We start from the raw sequence: 12,231 nt of genomic DNA on the forward strand, positions 1-12,231 counted from the left end.
TGGAGGAGATACAGTCAGGGACAGATCACATGAAGTCTTATGGGCCAGAGTGGGGCCTTTAGATACTGTTTTAAATGAACGAGAAGCCACTGGGGAGGGTTTGAGCAGAGGACTGACTTCTGGTGTTGTGCTGGGTGGTAGGTACGGTCCGTGACTTCTGGTAACACCCAATCTAGCGGTTAGAGATGACTCTTAGAAAACTGGTTACCATACAGCATGATGAGGGAAATGACAGATCATACAACTAAGACTTACTATGTGCCAGACACTCTTATTTCATTTAATCTTTACAACAGTCTCACAAGGCAGGTACGATTATTTTCTCTCTTGTTTAGATGCAGAGACTGAAGTGCAGAACAGTGAAATCACCTGCCCGAGGCCACCTAGCTGGTAAATGTTCTCAGCAAATTCGCTCTGGCCAACTGCACGGAGAATCAGTTAACTGTCGGGGCTACAGGAGACAGCTGGGAGACCAGTTAGGAAGCCGGTGCAATAATCCAGAGGAGAGAGATGGTGGGTGGCTTGGATGGTGGCCGCGGCAGTGGAGGCGGTGACAATAGATCAGATTCTGGATATATCTGAATGCAAACCTATACGATTTGCTGCTGGATCAGATGTGAGGTGGGAAATCAAGAGAGAAGCCAAGAACGAGCCCAAGATTTTTGGCTGGAGCTATTGGGTAAATTAAATATTTACTGAGATGGGGAAACCTGCAGGAAGAGCAGGTTGGGAGAGAAAGTCAAGACTTTGGCTTTGCTTAAAATGTGTAAAAATGTTTACTGAATGGAGGAAGCTGGCTGCCAAATGTCCCATATCCACCCTTCCCACACTCTTTCATTATAGTTGAGGGGCATCTGTAGTAGTTACAATGGTTGAAAAGTGCTTTTCGGTCAAGTCCTTTTCAAACCTGCCACCGCCCCAGGGATCCAGAGAGAGGCCCATGCCTCCGTGACCTTCTCACTTTGTTTTTACACCTTTAACTTTGTTTTGGCAGCTTGGACCTGAAGAGAGCAGTTTCAACTCAACTTGTGCTCGGGGGTCAAGGGGAGGCATCCTGCCTTGAACTCTTCCCCCAGCTCCCCCTGGGCTCCCCCCGCCCCCAGGCATTTTTTTGGTCTGTAGATTATAGTCCTGGTGGCCTTGAGGGAAGGTGGAGGCGGGTTGGGGGGGCCTGCAGGGCAGGGAAGTGTGAAGTCCCCCCGACCCCTGCAGCTGTCAGAAGAAGCTCTGGTGATTCCGTGAGCTGAGGCGTTAGCATTAGGAAGGAAAATAGAACACAGCGGGGAAATCTCTATCTGGGCCATTTGTCCGCTGCCCGCTCCCCGCTCATGCCCTGGGAGGGGCGGGCGACTGAGTTCTGAGGAACTGCCCATCCAGTTCGTCTCAGGCCTGTTTCATTTGGGCAGCTCCTGCAGACTTTTCTTTGACTTCTCTTTATGGTGTGTGTATGTGTGTGTGTGTATGTGTGTAAGGACCCGGGTCCTGGGAAAGCCTGCGCGGGAAAGACCATTTCTTTATCCTGAGGCTCAGACCTCAATTTCTCACTGGGTTTCAGCTTAAAACATGCCTCCCTCAGAGAGGCCTTCCCTGACCACTCCCTGGGTCATTCTCCACTAGGTCCCCCGATTTCTTTTCCCTGAAGCACTTCCCACTCTCTGAGTGGACCTTGACCATCTCTCTCTGACGTGGGCCTTGTCTGTCCTTCACTGTGAGCACTGTGATGGTGTTGCGGGTGACTAACCCCGGAGCCCAGGCCTGTGTCTGCACGTGTGCAGCCCTCCGTCCCCGCCGGGGCCGGCAGAGTCCTGGAGCAGGGCCAGTCAGCAGGCACCTCCCCCCACCCCCCTGTTGGAGCTCCGCTTGCTGTGAGAGTCCACATGAGATAGTCATTATTGTGCCCACTTTTTAGATGGGGGAATGTAGGCTCAGGGAGACTTGGTGACTTGTCTGTTGCCACAGCCAGTACGTGGTTCAGCCGGGATTGGAACCCAGGTCCTCTGAGGTTTATACTCTGCTGCGACATGGTGCTGACAGATAACAAATGCTATTCCGTGAGAACATGGGGATCTCAGGTCCGCCACTCCAACAGGCTTCTAAGCAGGGAGAGAGGAGGAGTGAGGAAGTTGAGGCGGGGCAGGCCGAGAGGGTGTCTGGATGCGTGGGCTGGGGGTCACACCCTGCGGTCACCCCCCCCACACACACACTCTGCCTCTCTGAGTCCTGCCCGAGGAGAGAAGTGGGGAGCCCCTTGGGTCTCAGGCCAGGTGCTGCCTGAAGGCCTGTCTGGTTTTTTTATAACCCCAAGGCCAGAGCAACTGGGGGAAGTTAGAGCTGGAAGGGGAGAGGCAGGTACGAACGGCCTCTAAGTTCATCTGTGACAGATGTAAGTGAAAGGCTAACTCCAGCAGATCCTTTTTTTGGAAGGAAGTGGTGAGGACAGGAATAAAACTCTCTTCTTATTCAACCTAACAGAAATAGGACCTCTTCAAACTTTCAGGAGGGTTGAAAGGCCAGGATAGGTCAACGTAAACCACCATCTCCCAGGCTGCATTTTCAAGAGGAGTTTGGGGCAGCCTTGGAAATAGCTACGCCCCAGCTCGCCTGGCAAGCAGAAATTATTGTTAGAGAGTAAGGGGAAAAAATGCACCTAATGCGTTATGCTCCCGGCCTCACCCACTGAGTGGGCTGGTGATGGTTATTTACAAGGCTGGCTTATTCATGGCCACTGAAGCTAGGAGAGGGAGGATGGAGACAGAATCGAACAAACGAGTTATTTATATCTACATCCCAGACCTCAGAAGGAAAATTCCCATACTTAGACGTTCCTAGATGGCCTGTGACACAGGGTATTTAAAGTAACAATGGGCCGAATTCTTGCTCACATTTTTGGCAGTGCGCCAGTCTGAAAGTCCACAGGAGAAAGACTTGTCGGGCTGTGCAGCTTTAGCGGGGTGGAGGGAGAAAAGACTGTTTCTAATTCGGGACTTATTTAAGATCTGACTTCCCCCCTCCTTCCTGGAATTGCAAGGAAACATGATTTTGATTATAGAGACAACAATCCATGTAATCGACTTTGGAAGATTCGGGGGGATGTTAAAGAAACAAATAGGAAAGACTTTGAAAAACCCTTGAACTCCTCCTGCATTTTCTTTACCTGAGGGTGGAAATAGCCACTACCTCTGGGCAGTCTAATAGCTAAACTCTGAATGCTGCAGACTACTGTATAGAGCGGGATGGACACGACTCTACAAAACAGTCACTGGTCCACTTAAGACATGACTTTGTGGCATTTGTTCCAAGGAAAATCTCAGAAAGGATTCAAAATGGTGACTTCTTGTACTTACACAGTTGAGATTATAGTCAAGATGACGTCTTACGGCCCCTCCCAAGCCTATGATATTTCTAAACACCAGCCTTGTAAAGAAGTAGAAAATCTACCAGCTCTATCAGTGAGGATGCCTTTGACTGCAACCTCAAACTGGCTTAAATTATACAAAAGATTTATTCAGATAGATAAAAGAAGTCTCCAGGTAGAATGACTTCAGGATTGGCTAACCAGGCAGCTCAGTGATGTCAAAAAGGACCCAGGCCCTTTCCCTGTTTTCTCCCTGCTATCCAACTTCTAGCCTTTATCCTCAGACCACCTCCATTTATGGTACTAAGAAGACTGCTGTTCCAGTGTCATAAGACACTACCATGTGTTCCTTTTTTCTTGGTTTGTCATTTTAAGAATGAAGAAACTTTTCCCAGAAGCCTCCAGCAGATTTCCCCTCACATTCTATTGGTCATTGCTGTATCACATGTCCATACGTGAACCAATCACTAGCAAAGAGACTGGTCAACATAATTTGATTCCACTCCTTAGGGCTTATCCCTGCAGCTGTGAATAGTTACTTTTGTCTGAACTATATGGCAAAGGGGTGAACTCTGGAAGAAATTTTGGGCTGCAAAAAAAACAGGGGATGGATATCAACCAAGGTGTCTGCCACATTAGCTATGAGAGCAAAAATTTGGAAGCAACTGGGGCTTCCCTGGTGGCGCAGTGGTTGAGAGTCCGCCTGCCGATGCAGGGGACATGGGTTCGTGCCCCAGTCCGGGAGGATCCCACATGCCGCGGAGCGGCTGGGCCCGTGAGCCATGGCCGCTGAGCCTGCGCGTCCAGAGCCTGTGCTCCGCAATGGGAGAGGCCACAACAGTGAGAGGCCCGCGTACCACAAAAAAAAAAAAAAAAAAAAAAAAATTTGGAAGCAACTTAAATGTCCATCGATGGGGGATGAGTTCCTTTGTAAAAGGGAAAAAGTTATTGATAACCAGTATGCCAAGTACTGTCTAGACCTGCAGATATAGCAGTGAATAAAACTGCCCTTGATGGGGGGAGACAGATAGCAAATAAGTAAATGAACACCTGGATATATCATGGCAAATTAAAATAAGCGCAGTGAAGGGAAAGACCAGGAGGACAAGAGACAGCCCAGGAAGTCCTCTCTGAGGAGGTGACATTTCAACTGAGAGATGAGAGAAGTGAGCCATGCATAAAGGAGTGGAAGAATATTTTAGCAGGAGCAAGAGGCAGTGCAGGGGCTCAGAAGCAGGAAGGGGCTTCTTGGGGTTGGGGGCAGAGGGTCAACAAGATGAGGGTGGGAAGACCAGATTAGGCAGGGTCTTGTGGGCTTTAGTAAGGAGCTTGCATTTTCATTCTAAATTCAGTGGCAAGAAACTGAAAATTTAAAAAGATATATTTATTTTAAAAACCTTTTGTAAACATTTAAAATAATTATTTGATCTAAGTATAATTGATTTACAATGTTGTGGCAAATTTCTGCTGTACAGGAAAGTGATTCAGCTATACATTATATATATATATATATATTCTTTTTCATGTTCCTTTCCTTTACAGTTTATTACAGAATATTGAATACAGTTCCCTGTGCTATATAATAGGACCTTGTTGTTTATCCACTCTAAATATAATAGTTTGCATCTGCTAATCCCAAACTCTCAATCCATCCCCCCGCTCCCCTCCTTCCCCCTTGGCAACCACAAGTCTGTTCTCTATGTCTGTGAGTCTGTTTCTGTTTTGTAGATAAGTTCGTTTGTGTCATATTTTAGATTCCACATGTAAGTGATATCATATGGTATTTGTCTTTTTCTGGCTTACTTCACTTAGTATGATAATCTCTAGGTCCATCCGTGTTGCTGCAAATGGCATTATTTCATTCTCTTTTATGGCTGAGGAGTATTGCATGGTATATACATACCACATTTTCTTTATCCGTTCTTCTGCCAATGGACAGGTTGTTTCCATGTCTTGGCTATTGTGTATAGTGCTGCTATGAGCATAGGAGTGCATGTATCTTTTTGAATTATGTTTTTGTCGGGATATATGCCCAGGAGTGGGATTGCTGGATATACGGCAACTCTATTTTGAGAAAAAACTTTTTATTTTGAAATAATTTTAGATTGACAGAAGAGTTACAAAGATAGTACAGAGAATTCCCTATATTCTTCACCCAGCTTCCCCTAATGTTAACATCTTATATAACCATAAAATTAAGAAATTAACATTGGTATAATACTATACACACTTTACTCAGATTTCATGAGTTTTTCCACCATGTAGCATGTCTTCTGTCTTTCTTAGTATGTGACAATTTCCCACTTTTTCCTTCTTTTTCATGGCCTTGACATTTTGAAGAGTACTGATCAGGTGTTTTGTAGAACTTCCCTCAATGTGAGTTTGTCTGCTGTTTTCTCATGCTTCAACAGAGGCTGTGAATTTGGGGAAGAATAGGAGAGGTGACATGCCTTCTCGTCACATGATTTCAGGGAGTACATGACATCAGCGTGACTTTACTGGTGATGTTTAACCTGGATCACTTGGTCAAGATGGCATCAGCCAAATCTCTCCACTGCAGAGTTACTGATTTTCCCCTTCCATGCTCTATTCTTTGGAAGCAAATCGCTAAACCCAGCTTACACTCAAGAGGAGGGAGGAGCTGGAGCGTTTTAAGGGCAGTGACAATAAAGGATTGGATAAATAAACAATGGTCACTGTGGAATACACATCTCTAAGTAGTGCAGACCTGGAGCTGCCAGCCCAGTGAAAGCTGTGTATCTTAAAGACAACTGCCTTTCACCTTCCCTCCTGTTCCCTCCTGTTTATTTTCATGGTCATCTTTAAGGTGAATGCTGCACTACCTAGGATTTTGCCCTATGTCAGAGATGTTTCACTTGGCAGTTCTGGGGAGAGAGGACTTTCCTGTGTCCCCCAGTGATGGCCCCAATGGGCTGCCCTGTGTGCAGCCCTGCCACCCACCTTGCCCCATCACACACACAGTCACGGTCCAGCGAGGCTCCTGTTTTTTTTGTTTTTTGTGTGTTTTTTTGCGGTATGCGGGCCTCTCACTGTTGTGGCCTCTCCCGTTGTGGAGCACAGGCTCCGGACGCGCAGGCTCAGCGGCCATGGCTCACGGGCCCAGCCGCTCCGCGGCATGTGGGATCCTCCCGGACTGGGGCACGAACCCATGTCCCCTGCATCGGCAGGCGGACTCTCAACCACTGCGCCACCAGGGAAGCCCTGAGGCTCCTGTTTTTGACCAATAATCTCCTTGGGCAGGGTGAGCAGAGGGTGTGTCTAGTGTGGTTTAGCTGAGGTTGGTGGCTCGGTGTGGAGAGCAGAGCATATCAAAGGGGAGGTGGGAAGAGGAGCCTATGAGGCATAACACAAAATAACACGCAGCACCAGCTATTAGAAAGGAGAAAGTGGAGTGACGGAGGTATGGAAGAAGGTCCAGGTGTGTTGTTGCGTGAAAAAAGCATTTTGCAGGAACAGCTTTGTGCAGTGTGATCCCATGTATGGCTTTAAAGGCGGAAGGATAGTCCCTAGCACATAGTAGACGCTCACTATTTGTTAAATGAACGAATGGTATATAGCAAAATGTTAAACTGAGGCTGGGAATATGGTGGGGAGTGGGGTTTTTTTTCCCCCTGTTGTTTTCTTTTTAGCAACATTCCTGTTATAATTTGACTTTTTAAATTATTTTTAAAAATGAAATACCACCCTGATTTTTTTCCCTGAAGCTGATCGGTAATAGCTCTCATGTTGGCCGGGTCTGAGTGGTGAATATTCAGTACTGACCCTTAATTAATGCTTCTGGTAAGCACACCTCTTCTAGGAGGGCCAGGAGAACCAAATAACATATGTTCCTAAACTGACTTCCTTTTTTCCTCCTTGGGGATGTTCTGTCACAGGCAAGTGGTGAAGGGAACAGAGCGCTGGGAATTTGCCAGATTCAGGTCTGCATACTACTGGCCCCCAAGATCTTTGCATTCCACGAGTGCTTCTACAGCAATGCAGCCAGGTCTTCCTCCTCTGTAGCCAGGGCTCAGGCCTCTTCCCACACATCAGCCATCCCCATAATTGGCTAGCCAGACACCTTGCTTTGCCTCTTCCCAGTGGGAGCACAGGGGTGGGAGCACAGGTAGGAAAGCAGAGGCTCTGGAGTCAGGCTTGTGTGACCTTGGGCATATGACTTCACCTTCTAGAGCCTCGGTTTCTTCATCTGTAAAATGGGTACAGCCACCGAGCCAGGATGAAAGGAAATAATGGATCAAAAGCACTCGGTTGGCACCAGGCTTTAAATACTCAAGTGCTCGTCACACGAGGTAGAAGCTGGTCCTATTGTTTACATCATTCTGATTACATGGTGGAAACCCAACATCCTCTCATATGGCTAGCTTTAGGAACAGAAATAAAGCCTGAGTCCACTTGTCCCTTCCCCTTTGACTCTCTTCTCGGTATATCATTAATTAATTAACACGTTTAACAAATATTTATTGACTGCCACTCACATGCCAGATGCTGTGCTGGAAGCTTCCCAAGGGGCGTGGTGTATATGGAAATACTGATCCCCATGCTCAGGGCAGTGGGTGTGGCTGAGAGAGGACAGAGGCCCGGACCCTGGAGTGCTGCCCGTCACTGGCAAGTGACCTGCGGGTTTACCGCAGTGGAAAGCTTCTATGTGCGCCGTGACAAAGGCCAGGCAGCCCTGAAATCATGAACAAGAAGCCTCAGAACAAGGGCTCATCTCTAGGGGGGAACAGACAGGCTGTGAACAGACAGGTGTGAACAGGTCATCACAACATGTTGCAGGAGGGCAGGAAGGAGACCAGTAAAGATCAGAGAGGACCGGGGCGAGACTGAGGGTGGAGGGGGCTGCTGGTAGCATCATTACTGTTGATGTCACTTTTGGGGAATTTTTGGTAGGAGACACTAGATTGGCTCACAAGTGCTTGAAAACCACAGTTTCCTAGAGAGACAGAAAGCCTGGCTCCTCTTCTTGGCGTTGCAGCCAACCCATTGCGTGACTTGGACAAGCTGCTTTCAGGGCCTCACCTCCCCGTCCATATGATGGAGGTGAGTGGATTGGACCAGTGATTCTTCACATTTTGATGGGTCACATACCCCTCTGAGAATCTGGAAAGTGTCTCTCAGACAAAAAGCACAAACACACAGAAATTTATCTACAGTGTCAAAGGGCTCCCTCTACCCCACCCCCCTACCCCCAAATCCTAGGCTAAGAAGCACCGGCTTCCGTGACCTCAGATGTCCTCTCTGGGATTATGATTCTGGCACCTGTGCCTGAGTGACATGCCTACAGGGTGGGCATCCTTAGGAAGCCCTCTAGATGGGGGTTGGGACATCTTGTTTTGGGTTTAACTGCCCAAGGAGACCAGTCAGACTTGACACCAGCTGGTGTCAGGAGCAGAGAGCAGGCAGATGATGTAAAAAAGAGAAGCAGACTGGGCTAAGGGACATCAAGGTACAAACACCATGATCAATGCCAGCTGGCGCTCAGCCCAGGGGACTCGGGCAGTGAACTGGGGTGGGGGGGATACTATGTGAGAGTGAGGGGACCCTGCCCTGTTAGCAAAAGCCCGTTAGTTGCCTTTCAACTCTGACCATTTGCTGCAATGGGGAGCCCAGAGCAGCCAGCGCTTTTTTTTTTAATTAATTAATTTATTATTTACTTTTTTTGGCTGTGTTGGGTCTTTGTGGCTGTGCGTGGGCTTTCTCTAGTTGCAGCGAGCGGGGGCTACTCTTCGTTGCGGTGCGCGGGCTTCTCACGCGGTGGCTTCTCTTGTTGCGTGCAGAGCACGGCTCTAGGTGCGCGGGCTTCAATAGTTGTGGCACACAGCCTCAGTAGTTGTGGCTCGAGAGCTCTAGAGCGCAGGCTCAGTAGTTGTGGCGCACGGGCTTAGTTGCTCCGCGGCATGTGGGATCTTCCCCGACCAGGGCTTGAACCCATGTCCCCTGCATTGGCAGGCAGATTCTTAACCACTGCGCCACCAGGGAAGTCCCCTGCCAGCGCTTTTTATTTTTCATGAGAAGTTTTAGATCTAGGCTTGGAAACCTCTTCATTTTCAAAGAACAACCAACAGTTTTTGAAAACACTGTGGGCTGTAGTCTGTGGTCTCCTGCCTACATGGTCCACACTTCCAGGCTAAAGACGGAGAAACTGAGGCTAAGAGGAAAGGAGACTGAGTTCTTCTATTCTCCGCCGTCCTATGAGACATATTTTCACCTCTGAGATATTGGTAACAACGTTTATCAGTGCTGCACACAGCCATTGTTGAATCCTCCAACTGCTGTTAGAAGGGCAGTGACCCTCCCGAGGTCACACTAGAGCAGGTGGCAGAGCAGGGCCCTGGGCATTGGGACCATAAGGCTCAGTTGCTCTTCCCAGCACATGGCCCTAAGAGGAGAGGCCTGCGGAAGTGGCAGTCACTTCTCAGTGAGGCCCAAGGCCCTGGCTGTGCCCCCTCTCTGGGAAACGGCTCCATCTGGATGGACACTAGTTCTTTAATCCGATTAGATCCGGCACCTCAGAGAGCCTTGGTAATCCAGGGCTGGCTGGAGCACTGCCTGGAAACTGGTCAAGCAGTAGCCTGGGGGGTTGGGAGGAACTCAGCTTATAAACATGGGTGTCCCAAGACCCTAGCCCTGCTGCCTTCCACTCCACCCGGGCTACTGTGGCCCTGGTCTGTGCCCTCTTTGTACTTTGCCCCTGGAAGCCCAGAGGGGGACCTTCTCCCTTAAACCCTGTGTGTGCGTCTCTCCCGGAGCAGTTCTGCCGCCCCACACACCCACAAGCCACCAGACTACACTTCTGAATTAGCTGGGTTAAGCTCCCCCTCTCCCCTGTTAAGCTTCTTGTCTCTGGCCACCACAGCCCAAATAATTCCACAGGTCTGGGGAAGCAATTCCTCTTTTAATTGCAGAGGAAATGAGGAAGGCTGGCCAAGAGCAAAGTAGGGAGGGTTGTTACAATGTCATGTGGTAACGCAGCATCCTTCCTGAGATCAGTTTGAGGATGGGGCCACAATATTTCATATGGGGTGCTGTGAAGCGGTGCTTATACCCAGGTTCCAGTCCCATCCCAATCAGTCTATGTATTCTTGTTTAAAGATCACCTACTATACTGACTTCTACAGAAGCACTAGGGGGCATCCCAGGGGAGGTGATCTTTGGATCGGGTCTCAAAGTTAGAATAGGACTTTAGCATGCAGTGCACAGGCTGTGGAGGAAGGTCCACCACGTCTCAGCTGTGTGGCCTTGGGTGAGTGACTTACCGTCTCTGAGCCTGGGGGGGGGGGTTCTCCTCTATAAAATGAGACTGATTATACCAACCTAATTTGATTGTTTTCAAGACTGTAAACGCTAATGCAGTGTCTTTGCTCAGAAGCAGTAGCTTTTGTAGTGGTTTCCTAAGGCCACTTGACCTCTGTTACTCTGTGAAGGCTTCTAGAATACCGCAGGTATTCCAACTACTGACTCCAATAGAGAATCACCTGAAGCTCTTCTCTTGCTTTATCACTGGTGGATTTTCTGTTCAGAGTCCGAAGCAACTCCCTCCCTCACCACGTCCAATGAGAGTGGAGTCAGTCAGGAGGCTGGTTGCATAGTCTCTTCAGGTACAGGAAAGAAAGAGGCCAGACCCAAGGGAGAAAGAAGGTGGGGGAGGAAGGGAGCAGGGAGGGTTCCAACCCTTGCAACAGTTAAATGTTAATATAGGTGTCGGCATAGGAAGTGTCTTCTAATGATAGAAGGAAACTAGGGAGTTTTTCAGTCATCTCCTGCTTAAAAGATACAGATGTATTCATAATTATCCCTTGCCTCAGGCCTTGAGGCCCAGGTGGGCTCCAGAAGGCCTGTGTTCCTGCCAGACAACAGTCCTTAAGGAACATCATGTAGACAATTGGAATGCCGTTCATGGTGCAAAACACAATAAAACCCTGAGCTCTCTTCCTGTCTCAGAGACCCATAAATTATGAAAATTATACCTGCCCCAGGCCATGGACATATTGTTTTATTAAAGTTCCGATGAATAAACTTAAGACTCTTAAAAATGTCCTCTCAGCTTTCATCTGGCACACACCTCCATCACGGAGCTGTCTGCCGGGGTGCATTCGATGAGCTCACAAACGAACTTTGGGAGGTTGAGCTCATTTCAAGGTGCAGAGTCAGCAGGGTGCAGGGGCCAGCTGGGGAGCTGCAGGAGGGGCTGGGGGCCTCCTGGCCTGATGACAAAGTTGCCCAAGGGGTTCTGGTTGTCTGCCGTCAGAGTTGGGACCTCCCCACGCTTGCCCCCACTCTTCTGTCGAATGTGCGCCAGGCTTGTGGTGCCCTCATAGGAGGTGTGTGGTTATGGGTGTGGAGAGGGTTGAAATTCTTCCCTCTTTTTTTTTTTAAATTCTATCACTGGGTAGTCTTTTTATTCCATCCTGTGCTTCTTCCCCAAATGAGGTTGCTAAACCTTCAACTTTCCATCTTCCCGTCTACCGTTCAACCATGTAACTAGCAGGCATGTAACACCTTCTCCTAACCCTCAATTTCTGCATCTCTAAGAGGTAACTAACAATGGTTTTCGGCCAAGTGTGTTCGGTGCCTGGCAAAAAGGAACCATTCACTACATGCTAAGCCACCCAAGTCATTTCATAACTGGGAACAAAGAGGAACAGGGCCGGTCAAAGACAGACAGACAGTGGAGGCACATGTGGAACTTTTTCTCTGGACGCTGTATTTTAAAAAGCAAGCTCCCATTTGTTTAGCTCCCATTTCCTCAAGAGTATTTGGGTGAGTCTAAGCAGTAGAAAAAAAGTAAAACCAGGGGCAGGCCTGACCCATGTCCCCACCTGTCAGGACACCCAGACGTAAAGCCTGGTACAGTA

The sequence above is a fragment of the Phocoena phocoena genome, chromosome 3 (genome assembly GCF_963924675.1).
Source record: "Phocoena phocoena chromosome 3, mPhoPho1.1, whole genome shotgun sequence".
Taxonomy (NCBI): Eukaryota; Metazoa; Chordata; class Mammalia; order Artiodactyla; family Phocoenidae; genus Phocoena; species Phocoena phocoena.